This window comes from Gavia stellata, chromosome 5, assembly GCF_030936135.1.
Source record: "Gavia stellata isolate bGavSte3 chromosome 5, bGavSte3.hap2, whole genome shotgun sequence".
NCBI classification, from domain to species: Eukaryota; Metazoa; Chordata; class Aves; order Gaviiformes; family Gaviidae; genus Gavia; species Gavia stellata.
In genome coordinates, this window is record NC_082598.1 from 44,584,532 (window position 1) to 44,595,381 (window position 10,850).

The following is a 10,850-nucleotide window of genomic DNA, read 5'->3' on the forward strand; positions in this document are numbered from 1 at the left end:
GTTATGGCAAGGATAGCTGTGCACTCATGTCAAAGCTTAAAGTTCAGTTTTATTCTCCTTCCTGCGTAATGTTTTTCTGTTACACTTCAGCCTTTCTCTGCTAGTCCTGTTTCTCTCCAACATAGAGAAATAGGCTGTGTCGTGTAGCAGAACAAATTTACTGTATTTTGAGAGCATTGCCCTCCTACTTTCCTTAATGGCTGCTTAAGGTAAAACTTGGATTAACCAGCAGTATTGCTTTCTATGGAATATGGCAGCTGAAAAGTGAAGTGCAGGTTTCCATGAGTGAACACGCATGTCTCCTGCCCTTTGTAATTCATAGCTTTTTGTAAGTACACAAATGATTAACAACTTGCACCAACCACCCCCCATGTTTATATCTTATCATACCCCCACTGTATCTCGTTTTCTTAGTATCTTTAAGTGTCTGAAAAAAATGGCTTTTCACACTTGTACAGGCTCCAACTAGGAGCTCGCCCTCTTCACTACTCATCTGAACGCTGTCTAGCCTCCGGCCACGGTAGGGCTACAACAAATTGTTGAGTAGGAACTACTGCAGCATGGCCAGGACCGCACGCACCGCTGCGTGTCAGCCCTAACCCCTTTGCCCCAGGCGACACAAGAACAGCCTTTGCCCGGCTCTGAGGCAGAGGCGCTCCCCGGCCCCCCAGCATTCCACCAGCGCCGCACGGGAGGCGACGCCGTTCCCTGCCAGCGCGCAAGGCACGCTGTGACGTTACGCGCTTGTTGTGGCGTCACCGCGGGGCGGTGTGGCGCGGCATGCCGGGTGTTGTTGGCCGGCTCGGCGGTGGGTTCCCCCGAGCAGGAGAAGGTCCCACTGGTGTGGCCAGTGCTGCCTGGTGCCGTGCAGCCCTTCCCGTGACCGAGCTCGTCAGTCTGCGGCGGTGCTGACCAGGGAGACTTGCTGCGCAAGCCGGTGCTTGAAATGCGAAGTAAAAGGACAAATGGCTGCTGTTGCACAAGTGAGAGGAGGCCCAGCCCTGGCCTCGCTGTGTCTGACGGACCACGGCTCTGAAATCAGACGCTGAGCGCTGCTTTGCATGGTTATGCTGTGTCTTGCTTATGTTAACCTTACCCTCTGCCATCGTAGGGTTAGATGCTGGGCATTGTGGTGGCGAACGCCATCCGATCAGCTTCGGAGCAACTCTTGGTCCATCACCAACGATGCAGCCTGCCTGGGTAACTGCCCCCGTGGCCCACAGGGCCAGCACCTGATAGCAGCTTGGACCTTGGCTGTCTGAAGTAAAATTCATAGCGTGCTGCACACTCAGCAAGCAGTAAAGTATTAGGGACAAGTTTCAGTTAAAAATGTACCGCCTGGTGAACACTGGTTTGCACGTGCTCTGCTGCAAAGCGGCGCTTTGCTAACCACCATCGCAGCCCTTCTCGGGCACGGTGCGGTGAACCTGCACATAGGTGAACAGATGTGAATCTGAATAGCTGAAGAAATTAGTGATGCTCTTTATGTAATTACAGCTACTGAAATGCATAAATATTTGCAAGTCCAAGGTCTTAAATTGGTAAGATCTAGTGGATTGCAACCGGGGCAGCAAGAAGATAATGAAAAAGAAGGTATGTTTCATAATATATGTTGCAACTGTACATTTAAAAAAAACCCCTTATAATGTATTATATTTTTATTTTGCTTTTTATTTTTATTCAGCTTTTACCCCAATAGCTTTTTGTTTCTGTAGAAAAACAAGTATATGTTTTTCAGGTTTGGGAAAATAAGTATTTCAGACCACCTAAGAAACATAAAAGATTCAGGGTTGCCCAAAAAATGTTCACACTGTGGGTTTTTTAATAATTTCTGGATTAAATGCTGAAATGTGCTAAATGCTTTCTACATTAAAGAAAAGACATTGTGATGATCTCTTGTGAATGCACTTCATATATAAGGGAAAAATTCTCAGCTGACATTTGTGTCTTCTCCTTCTGAGTAGCTCATAGTAGAAATTCTATATAAACACCTCAGTATTTCACCTCACAAAGGAAATCATTGATGGCAAAAGATTTTAATGGGATTTTCGTGCTTTAAGGTTCTACACGAATATGCAGGCTTGCCCCACTGAAGGTCATTCTTAATATAAAAAAGAAAGTATCGAGGACCAAAGGCACTTGGATAGACAACAATCTAACCTCGAGGTAACTCAAGGGATGAGAAAAAGCGTCCTCAGTGTTGAAATGAGTTATGCTTTTAGGTATTATTGCTAACTAAAGATATAGGTCGTGCTGTTGGAGTGTTTCCCACTTTGCACAAATATTTTGCAGTTTGATCACTAGCAAGAAAGATAAAGGCCATCGACAGTAGTGAGAGATCAGTATGCTAATTGTACTTGTCTGATGATAGTCAGACATTTGAAACTTATTTACCATACTAATGCTTCTCCTGATTGATGCTGATATAAATCTTATGTGACCCTTAGGAACATTTGGCTTTGTGTGTACAGACACTGAGATATTTATAGCATATGTATATGGCGTACGGGAAATATTTCCAGTCTTTATTCTTCTATAATTTCCTTTTTTCCATACTGGAAAGGGAAGAGGTGAATTGTTGATTATCCTTTGGGAACACACTAATCTGCTGTTTCTCACCGCAACCTTACATTTACCTCTATTTCCTGTTGACCTGCTGTTACACCATTTTGTATTTCACTCTAAAATAGCCAATGCAATTTAAAAGACTTAATGAAACTGACTTTCAAATAAAATTTAAAATTTTCCTACGTAACTCTACAAGACAAGGAGTTAATTCTAAGTTTCAGAAACTTGCATTTTGGCTTTCAGAATTTGAGGTCTGAATTTACATTTGGATCAAGTCTTTTGTTAAGAATGCATCCATGCAAACGTAAATTCTAACTTTCGATACACAGCAATTTGTATTTGTACAAACGTCCTTTAAACATACACTCATACATGCACATGGAGAGTTCAGTCAGTTCAGCTGTTGTAGCACCATGTCCAAATGCTTCATGTTTATATATGTAATCACAGTTACCATGCAAAATGTTTTTTACCAGATGAAGCTTATGTTGCACAAATCAATAGAAAATGGGTAATTTCAACAAAGTCAAAGGCAAGTCCAGCTCACCTGAAAATAAGGTCCCTTGAAGCCCTGCTCCCACTGAAGTTAAATGTCAACGTAGAGTTGTGCTGTAGTAGCATCACTTGGCTCTCTATAATTCTACTGTGCCAAGACATCTAGCACTTAGAAATTCATAGTATCCAACTTCTAACGGGAAAAGTTACTGCACATTTTAGCTTCTGCTACACTTCAGACTACTTCTGAACTCACTTTTTCTCCTGAAATAAGGAAAACACGTTTTCCTTAATTTGCCAGAACATTCAGATTTCACGACCTACCACTCAGAGATAATTTAAAATCTTGCTTATTCTAGGCACGAAGACAATGCGTAGTCTGGGTTTTGCTGTAATCCTATCAAGCTATCATGATGTTAGAGCATGCTGTGATTACACTAACCAGTAGTTTTAAACTAAGTTCTTTCTATATGGCTTCTTATTTTTAGAAAGGTAGAAAATGTGAGGAAAATGTTTACATGAATAACTACTATTTATTTGTGTCAGAAATTGGGTAAGGAAAAGTTTTACGCACTGATCCTGCATGAATCCACAGGGAAATGAGACAAATTCTCCATTTTCTTTAGATTCATTGCCTTTGACAGCTGAAGAATATAAATTTTGAAATGTGTACAAAGTTTATTTAAAATGAGACATTGTTATTTGAAGTGCATACTATCTTTTTACAAAATATACAGTCAACCAGCTAGTTTATAAACATATCTATCAAAGATCACAATCAATGCCTTTTTAAAGAAGATTTTATGGTATCAGCATGTCTAAAAAGGACATTTACAATAATTTTATAGACTGACAACAGGCTTCCTAGGACTTTGGTACTTGTTTTATTTTTTACATCCGTAAAGGAACATGCATATATAGTTCTCTGATATGATGCATTAAGTTTCTCTTACAATTTTATCAAAGTTAATTGAATAATTATGGTTACATAAAATATCCAGTGCCACACTAAATCCATATACTCATTTATAAGACATAACTGTTAAATAGTTACTCTTCACCTGTCTTACTTTTCCATACTCTGCCTGTACTTTTCAACAGATAACTTAGCTTTCACATGTATCCATGGCTAAATAAATAATTAAAACCCAAAATTAGTGGTAGTATGCTTCCAATTTTGGAAAACTGCATTTTTCAAAGCTCCAAAGGTTTACCTGCAGGGCTGTTTGTTGGTATAGAAAAGTTTGACCATCTTTTTATGGCACTGATGATTTTCCAAAGCTCCAGAATAGGATGTGATGTTAAATTTTAATTGTTTTCTTGGTTGCTGTTCTTTTACTTATTAGAAAATAAGTGTTGCATGACAAAACTCTAATACTGGATTTAAATTGTGACACTGCTAATCTTCGCTCATCTTTACGCAATTTATGAAAGATGTTGACATTTTAAGACTAGTGCAGTGACTTAAAAATCTGGGTATGATTTATTTTCAGGTTTGGTTTAGTTCTGCTAATGAAAGGGCTATCGTGTTTTGCTTTATATGTAGGTTTTTAATTTCTGCTGATATAAAAAGGAGATGTGAAGCATATATTTTTAAAGACAAAATGTAAAATAAAAGCTCAATGTATTCTTGACCTCCAGTGCTGAAAAGCACAGCCTGTTTTCTGTTTGAAGTTCTCATTCATTGTAGTGGCATGTTCCAAATATCCCATTCATTTAAATTACAGGAATAGAGTTCTACGCAACACTGGGGTTCACCAAACAAAGGTTTCTTTTCAATGGTCTATTTTTATGCTCTATTTATAACACTGTAGAGGGCATTTTAGGAAAAACTACTATTAAGCAAATAGTTCTGTAGTACTGAATTTTCAAGTATGTTTTAGCTGCCTGGTTTGGCAGCCCAGTTTAAGAAAACAAACGATAGGCTTTGCAGTAACAGCTCATTAGACAGGAGGATGGGCTTGACCTTAAGGCCTGACTTGAGAGAACCGAGTTATCAGTTTTGCGTGACCCTTGGCTAATCTCTTATCTCTGTGTGCTTCAATTCTCTATCTATAGAATGAGGGATAATACTCCCTTTGCTTTCTTATATTGTAAACCCTTACTATGCTTACTATACACGAAGCCAGTAGGACCACTACTGCAGTGCTGACTTTGGTACTATTACAGTCTATTACAGTAATACATTCTACGTTGTTATTAAGGTAATTCCATAAAGATGTAATGTTGGGTGTTAAAGCATATATGTATATATTATTAATATATAAAAGTATAAACAAAAAATGGACTTTCACAGTTCTGTGCTGGAGTCTGACATTATTTTACCCTAAATACTGCCATGCACGCAGCCTGAATTGAGTAGCAACAGCACATCCAATTTCTCTCAGTCTGAACAGTACAGACCATTAAGAGTCCCCTTAGACAGATTCTTCTTCATGCTACTGGAAACCCGTCTCAGGCACCTGATGTTCGATTTGGTCTTTAACTTTCACTGGTCGTTATGAGAGCCAAAGAATTTATACAGAGTGTTTCAACCAGATGAGTTTCATGTGCATCCTCCCATCACCACCCTCCGTTTCTTCCCCCCGCTTCCTAGGGTGTGAGCCAGGGGCCTTTGTTCCAGATCTTGCAGAATGTGACAGACAGGACTGCTGAACATGGGACTGTGGTGGCTCTATCAGGTCAGCTGTTGTCAGTCTGGACTTCTGACTAACTTCTCCATCGGTTTAATTGTTGCTCCTTTAAAACACTGAAAAGCCCATTATGAAATTGCTGGGGAAAAAAGGAGATAAATAGCCATTAATGAGAGATTTAGTAAACTGTCTCATACAAAAGAGAATATATTATTTATGAAATAAACGGTTGAAATTTGGGATAATGTTTCTTAATTTGGAAATTTCAGCAAAAAGGTGAAGAAAAAACAATCAAAAAGCCAAAAGCAAGAAGGCCTCTAAATATAAGGGATGTTTCCACTTTTTTTTGTCCCATGTTTTGCCTACGTAACTGATGAAACATCACGTTCAATCCCCTCATAATTTCAAATGCCATTGCAAAAAAGAATGCTGCTGCGTTCATCCCAGTTTCCAACTACCTGTTGAAATTCAGGCTTAAGGGTTCATCCTGTTTGCATCTGCAAACAGCTTTATCCATATGTACAACTCCATTGAGATCAGTAAGATTACTCTAGTGAGTCAAGTTACCCAGGCATGTAAATATTTGCTGAATTAGGACTAAAACTGGAAGGGAATGTAAACGTAGATGGCAAGTCCTACTTAAGATAAAGGAGCTGAGCACCCACAATGATGACTGGAGTTAAGAGAGTTGGTTCAGGTGCCTGTCACCCCTTAGTCCCCAGTCAAGCTTTATGGATTTCTAGACAGCTTTATAAAGCAGAATTATCTTTAGCTAAATGTCTACAAGATATATTACGAATTATTAAGTACACTGTTTTGCTTCATCATCAACTTTTGTTGCAAGAAATCAGCTCCCCACAGAGAAGGAGATAACACTGAAAATAGCTTTTATCTTGATATTCTGTAGTGTAAGTGCACGTGCATTGTGCAGCTACTGCAGTCTCAAGCAAAATGCATTACATACTGTTTCAGAGCAGGTTAGAGAAAATGTAATAATTTTCTGCAGACAATCTCCAGATTGTGAATGCTGGAGGATGGAGGAAGCGAGGTTAAATTTACTTTTTTAGGAACTGAAGCAAGACATTCAGAAGCGATTCAAGAAGTTGCTGGACCTAAATTCCATTGTGCCTGTCATTCAGTCTCTGCATGCAGAGTGAATTGATCTGATTGCTTATCTTTTTAGATTTATGCTTAAACTGATGTGAGGGAATCTCATTTAATCTGCCTCTTGTTGACATGAACGCAGTGAGGAGACGTGGCATTCAGTAGTAAAGCACCCTTCTGGCATGTCCCTCTTTCTACTTGCAGCTCAATTCTGCCACTTGGTATGCAGCCCATCTGAGATTAAATTTAAGATATGGTAATCTTTTTTCAGCTTCACAAAGTTGCCGGTTTACCACCATCCCATATGCACATTCCACGTGTTTATAGGCCAGCACTATAGAGTGGAATGGTACCTTTTTGCATGGCTCTTTTGGGAGCCCTTTTCACCCAGGCAGTTTATGCATTGACAAGAATCTTGGTATAGGGTTGTTAAAAGGTTGACTTTGGTCTCCTTTTCAGTGTTAACCACTTAGTAAATCGAAACATCTTGGGTCCACAGAGTGCAGGTTCTGCCATCATTTATTTATGATGCTGTCACGCCTGGGGCTACAACATTATTTTAATATATAATGAATTTAGAAGATGCAAGACTACTGGCTGCATGTTTTATTCATCCTTAAATCGCAAGAGCGCCTTGGTTTCCTTTTGATGCCCACCCTATTTGCATATGCTACCTGTGTGCTTCTGCAGTCACTTAGTATTTGAATGTATATGCCAGCTGTAAAGCATTAATGCTTTCCACTTGTATAGCCTTTCATCCAAGGAGCTCAAAGTCTTTTGCTGACAATGATTAAGAATTACAGTCCCCTTTGAAGTGGGTAAATGCTACTACCTTCGTGTTACTGACGGCGGAGTGAGGTGACTTCGCCCTGCATCCAACCCGAAAGAAGCGCCAGTGCCTGCGGTCCCGAGGCACCCTCTCCGCCTCCAGCTCCCCTTCGCGCCTCCGTCACACTCCCTGCACTGCTTGCCCGCAGCTTTGCCGACCGTCTCAAACGTTTGTAGGGCAGTGGCTCGTCCTGTTCAGCAGACTGGGGCATCTCCCACCTCTGCCTTTGCGCGGGGAGCGGTGGCCCGGGGCAGGACAAGGCGGAGGCGGCGGCGAGCGAGACCCGCGCCCCGCACCAAGCCGGGCGCCCGCCGGGGCTCGGGGGAAGCGGCCGCTCCGCGTCCCCCCGTGCGCCTGTCCGCAGCCCTGCTGTCAGGACAAACCACCGCAGAGCAGATGGAATCACACCTGTGGCTTGGCTCGCTTCGTCAATCGCCTCTTAAACTCTCCCGGAACGCAGGTGTGAGTCAGGAAACGTGCTGTCTGCGGGGAGCGCGCCCGGCCGTGGTCCGCACCGCACCGCACCGCACCGCCTCCCCGGGGACACCTCGCGGGGAGGCGGCCGCAATTGCGCCCTCCTGCCGTAATGGCCCGGCACGCGCGGATTACCTCGCCCGCGCTCCGCCCGGGGCTCAGGGGAAGGGCACCCTGGAGTGGAGCGGCATGCAGCGCCGGTGGGAGCAGCCGTGCCGGTGGAGCTTCCTGCGCAGGGCCAGGTTGGCTGCGGAGAGAGGGAGAGGGAGGGAGTCAGGGCGTGAGGGGAGGTTGCCGGCAACGCGCCCCGGTAGTCGGGGCGCGGGGACCAGCGGTCCTGCTCTTCCCGGGACGGGGCGGCCCCGGCCCCGGCGCTCCCCGGGGGCTACTGGTGCCCTCCGCCGCTCCTCCCGTGCCCGCCGTGCTTCCCCGGGAGCAGGCTCGCCACAGCTGCCCACCTGGAGTCCCGGTTTATTCCAGCCCCCCTAAAGTTGGCAGGCTCCCGAGATACGTGATGCATCATCTCACGCTGCCGCTGTAAGTAGAGATGGAGCGCACGTATCCAGGCTGCAAAACCTCCCCGTGAAACGCGTGGCTGCGGGAGGCAGGCAGATGCGCCTTCTGCCCTCCGGGACGAGTTCGTCTGCCGGCTGCGGTTGGAGGAAGGCGCCGGAGGCCCCCATGGCAGGCACGGCCCCCCCGGCACATGCAGTCCTGCTGCGGCACGGCTTACCTGGCCTCTGCCCGCCGGCGGGGAGGAGGCTCGCCAGGAGAACGAACACGATGCAAAGGAGCAGCTGGAGTCTCATGCCTGCGGTCGGCGTGGAGGCGCGCTCCGTGGTGTGTGTGGGTATCCAGGCGAAGAAATGTACAGAGTACCGGCCCGCGTGGCTGTAAGGGGCCGGCGGCGCGGCGGGCAGCCCCCCTGCCTGCCTCACATGCCAGGGACAAGCCGGGGAGCCAGCCGCCACAGGCGTTTCCAGCAAGGTTAATGATCAGGCAGGGGCAAGGTTCCTGGTTTGCACTGCGGTCAGTGCCTCCCTCTTCCCTTCTCCCCTTCCTCTCGCTCTTTTTTTTTTGTCACTCCCCCTTACTTTCCATAAGCAAACAACGCAGGAATGAAAACTCCGTGTGAACAGTAGCTTCTGTCAATGCACTAGGGGCAAGGAGCCTCCTGAACAATGCAGCGACTTCACTTTAAATTCAACCCAGGCAGGGGAAAAAAAAAAAAAAAATGTAAAACAAGCCCCGATGTTCCCTCCCCCATTTGCAACTGTTTAAACTTTGCATTGCCCATATTGGTCCCACATGCAGAAGGCAATGGCAGCGGCAGGAAGTCCCGTGTCCCCCCGGCCCCCCCGCCTTTGTCCCTCCCGAAAGCGAGGGCTGCGAAGTTCCCCCGAGCACGGCGCTCCTCGCGGCTCAAATGCTTTCTCTCTCCTCTAAACTAGCTGTGAAGTTGTGGCTATTCAAAGTGAAACTGGTAGCAGTTAAGGCTAATGGGCGTCTTTTGTACCCTCAAGTATTTTCAAAGGATCAGAATATTCTGGAATTAATTCGCGAGATTGTTTTCTTTTTCCATGCCGAGTAAAATAGGAGTATTACACCATGTAACTGTTATAACTGCGATTTTGGGGAAAGCGGTTTTGGATGGGACGTTACGTTTGCATAACCCACCTGTACATTGCATTATATTTGTACTAGATTACGGTGCGAGCTTGCTTTAACAAACCACGCTGAAAACAGCTGGTGTGATAAAAGTGCAGATGTGAAAGCCTGAAGAGAAGAAAGAAACCCTGCGATATGTGTTAGCAGCAGTGACAGTTTTGAAATCCGGTGAATTACTGGCACCAGTTGAAATTCGACTGGTCCTTTTCTTATTTTCAACCTGCTGATTTCTTGGGATGGAATAGTACCTAGTGATCTGGAAAATGGAAATTTGTCCCTCTTTTGGAAACGTTTGTGTTTTAAAATATACAGGAAAGAGTACATTTCTGTATAGATGAAATACTACTATTATTAATAGGTTAGTATTATCTAAAGTTGCCTGAAGTTGTTCTTTGCCTAATTCCCTAAAGAGAGGAATAGATGTGTTTTAATTCACTTGTCCTGGTAATTTTTCCGCTGTTGTGGGTTTTCCTATTTTCTTTAAAAGCCTGTTTCATGCAATAGCACATGCTGGTCCCTTCTCACAGAGTTGTATCATTACTGGGTTACTTGATTTGTCTACGTGAAGTATGTGTGTATGAATCAAAAGGCAACTTGCAGCTTGAATACATGGTGGGAATAGTTATTAAATGTTATTTCAAAATTATGTCAAGACTGCTGAGGAAGATGTCTCAGACAAAACAGTAACAAAGGAAATCCTCTGCTGTTTGATCGCATTGATCTGTCATAAGCAGCACACACTTCCCAGCGTTCGTCTGTACAGGTTGGTGGTCATTATGTTTTCTGTGTACGATCTCTGGCCTTTAAACTAGATTTCTGTTTAATATTGATGCCAATAGCTCAGCTGAAATCAGGGTCCCAAGGTGCCAGTGACAGAATTGTCCTAACGAGTGCATCTTTTCAAATAGAAAGGTGGTGGAGAAGGCACAGAGGTAGGGAAGTGGCATGGCCAGGTCACACATCCAGTTTGTGACAGCATCAGGGTTACGTCCTCAATATCCTAAATCTCACTTCTGCGCCGATGCCTGTAGGGATGCAGTCACTTGTTCACCACGAATGAGAACAGGCTGGCCACCTCA

At 44.3% G+C, this 10,850-nt stretch overlaps 1 long non-coding RNA gene across 1 annotated transcript; it reads right to left on the minus strand.

Moving 5' to 3' along the window:
* Window positions 1-3,717: 3,717 nt before the first annotated feature.
* Window positions 3,718-7,836, minus strand: LOC132317091 (uncharacterized). Its single transcript, XR_009483993.1, has 2 exons — window positions 7,633-7,836; window positions 3,718-5,835 (listed from the first exon to the last, which is right to left on the minus strand). It is a non-coding gene; the product is annotated as an uncharacterized LOC132317091 (long non-coding RNA).
* Window positions 7,837-10,850: the final 3,014 nt, after the last annotated feature.